Here is a 3,480-nt window from a genome sequence, read left to right on the forward strand (position 1 = left end):
TTCGTGACACTCATCATCATTCTCACCTATGAACGCGTGACTGACAACCACTTCCGTTCTACCTTAGACCGGGTGCATATCTCTTGGATTCCTTAATCAGAATCTTCGTGGTATAAGCTAGAATTGGTGGCGGCATTCATGAGAATCCGGAAAGTCTAAACCTTGTCTGTTGTATTCCGAGTAAGATTCAGGGATTGAATGACTGTGACGAGTTTCAAACTCGCGATTGTTGGGCGTGATGACAAACGCAAAAGAATCAATGGATTCTATTCCGATATGATCAAAAACTGACAGATGATTAGCCATGCTATGACAAAGCATTTGGACCATTTTCACTGAGAAGATGAGATGTAGCCATTGACAACGGTGATGCCCTACATACAGCTTGCTATGGAAAGGAGTAAGAAGGATTGGATGAAGGCAGTAGGAAAGCAGAGAGTCAGAAGAAGCACAGCATCTTCATACGCCTATCTGAAATTCCCACCAATGATTTACATAAGTATTTCTATCTTTATTTTCGTTTTATTTATTATTATTATTTGAAAACTCCATAATCATTTATTATCCGCCTGACTGAGATTTACAAGATGACCATAGCTTGCTTTATACCAACAATCTCCGTGGGATCGACCCTTACTCACGTAAGGTTTATTACTTGGACGACCCAGTGCACTTACTGGTTAGTTGTGCGAAGTTGTGATAAAGAGTTGAGATTGCAATTGAGCGTATTATGTTGATGGCGCCATTGATGATCACAATTTCGTGCACCACACTCCCCTCTTGGGTTGGCCATGGTGTCACTGAGGAATGTATGTGTGGCCATTGGTATCTACTTAGACAGGCTTCCTAGTTGTGCTTCCAATTTCGAGATTGCTGCACCTTGATTCCTTATGTTGGATCTGACTTCCTCTTGGATTTCATCCATCTTCTTGTCAGCTTGTATTTGTCTTTCTGATATTGTGGAGATAGTCCCTGTTAGTTGTGCCATAGTAGCTTCTAATCTTACAAGATTGCTGTTGAGGTCACTTGGTTGTGTAAATGGGGGTGAGGTATCTTGAGGGTGGTTGTTGTATTGTTGTTGGGTGGACTGATAGGGTGCATTTTGTGGGTTGTGGTAGGGTCTGTTGCTGCTTGATTGATGGTTGGTGTTGTGGTTATTGTATTGGTTAGAGTGGTAAGGCTTGTGTTCTTGATTGTGGTTTTGCTGGTTCCCCCACCCAAAATTTGGGTGGTTCCTTCCTCCTGAGTTGTATGGAGGTCTAGAGAAATCGTTCACATAGTTGGCTTACTCCCATTCACCTTCAGTTGGTGGGTTCTCTTCCTCTTGTGGAGGTTCTTGAGCATGGACAGCTGAGACTTGATTCTTCTCTATTTGCTTGGTTAAAGCTACTAATTGAGCTGTGATCACTTTGTCTTGTGCTAGCAAGGCATCCATGGAATTGAGTTCCATTACTCCTCCTCTCTTTTGAGTTCTTTCAGAGGCATAGAAGTACTCATTATCAGTAACAGTTTCAATGATATCTATGGCCTCCTCAATGGTTTTTTTTTTTTTTGTTGAGGGAACCTCTGGAGGAGTGGTCTAGAGCCTTTTAAAGTCATAAGACAGCCCCTCATAGAAGATGTGTAGTTGCACCCACTCATTAAACATATCTGGGGGACATTTCCTTGACAAATCTTTGTTTCTCTCCCAGGCTTCATAGAGGGTCTCCCCATCTTGTTATCTAAAAGTCTGGACCTCAGCTCTTAGTCTATTGATTCTCTATGGAGGGTAAAACCTTGCTAGGAACTTGTTAACAACATCTTCCAGGTCGTGAGGCTTTCCTTGGAAAATGATTCCAGCCACTTTGATGCCTTGTCCCTAAGAGAGAAGGAAAACAAGAGTAGTTTGTAAGTGTCCGGATAAACACCATTTGATTTTACTGTGTCACAAATCCTCAGAAATGTAGTCAAATGTTGATTAGGATCCTCTTGTGCATTTCCTCCAAAGGAATAATTATTCTGAACTAGAGTGATGAGTTATGGCTTAAGTTCAAAGTTGTTGGCATGTATATTGGGTCTCACGATGCTACTCCCACAATTCCTAGGATTGGGGTTTATGTAGGAGCCTAGCACCCTCATTTCTTGTGGAGCATGATTGTTGCCAACAACTTCTTCATGGTGGTTGTGTGTTTCTCCTTCCATGGTCTGGGTTGGATTTTCTTCTTCTTCTTCACCCACCACTCTTTTGCCTCTTGCCACTGCTTCTCTTCTCAATCTTAAGAATGTCCTTTCGGGTTCAGAGTCGTAGGAGATGTCAACTCCCCATCTCCCTGCCATACACAAAACAAGCTCACGAAAGAAAGAATGTTAACACCTTTAGGAAGAAGGGTGGGTAAGCCAAACTAATTGATGTAAAATAACAAATAGTTAGTGTGCTCTTGTTAGTGCCAGTATATAACCATTGAAAAAAATTAAAATAAAACTAATGGAGTAAAAGAACTAACAAAGATAAAATAATTGCTTAATCTAATTGTTCATCCACTTGATCACTGTCAATTCAAATCAATCCCCGGCAACGGCGCCATAAAACTTGATGACTGGATTTCACTACCCACATAATATAATGAATCCGTTCTTTGGAAAGTGCACTAAATTATCGTCAAGTAATAACCCACAAGGAGTAGGATCGTATCCACAGATATTGATCAATTGAGCAGTGTTAGCTAATGAGTTAATTAGTCAAGCTAATCAGGTAGAGAGTATTGAGTACTGAAAATAAAATTACAGAATTATAAAGAACATGAAAGTAAAGGAAAGCAATAAAGTGCAGAAGTATAGATGGCAAGAATGTAAAGAACAGGAGTATAAATGACTGAATAGTAAATGGGAATGGGGAATTAGCAGAATGTAAAAGAAAGCTATAAAGAATGTGGAAGATAAGAATAGGGGAATTCATTGGGATTAGGAGATGTTGATCTCTTTGGATTAAATTCAGTTTATCTCATCTTCAATCATGCAACTCATTGACCTCTTGGAAATCATGATTGATTAAGTCCCAATCCCTTGGTAACTCAATCTCTCAAATCTTGATAACTAGCCAATTCCTTGGCCTAATTGCTCATGAAGAGAGATATGCTTGGTTCCTGATTATACCACACATCATCATAGGTCCAAATAATGGGTGAATTATATGTCACCATATCCAATCCCAAAACTTAGATTCTACTCAAGTGTGAGAAGGAATTTCAAGCATGGTTTCATGTTTCCTTTTCCAAGGTTCATATGAAACCCATTTTGCATTCAACCTCTTTCCCAAGATGATTGAACATTAGCATGAAAAACGAAATTCCTTCTAGCAAATCAAAGAGAAGATGAAGAAAAGAAGAAATTCACTATCATTAATCCATCAAGTACAACAGAGCTCCCTTTCCCAATGAGAGAGAGTTTAGCTACTCATAGCTTAGAGAAAAGTACCCGAGATACAGGCTTCTTCATGTTTCT

General features: G+C 39.8%; 1 non-coding gene across 1 annotated transcript; it reads left to right on the plus strand.

Moving 5' to 3' along the window:
- Nucleotides 1–1,642: 1,642 nt before the first annotated feature.
- LOC130953449 (small nucleolar RNA R71) lies at nucleotides 1,643–1,750 on the plus strand. Its single transcript, XR_009075619.1, has one exon. It is a non-coding gene; the product is annotated as a small nucleolar RNA R71 (small nucleolar RNA).
- Nucleotides 1,751–3,480: the final 1,730 nt, after the last annotated feature.

Source organism: Arachis stenosperma, chromosome 9 (genome assembly GCF_014773155.1).
Source record: "Arachis stenosperma cultivar V10309 chromosome 9, arast.V10309.gnm1.PFL2, whole genome shotgun sequence".
NCBI classification, from domain to species: domain Eukaryota; kingdom Viridiplantae; phylum Streptophyta; class Magnoliopsida; order Fabales; family Fabaceae; genus Arachis; species Arachis stenosperma.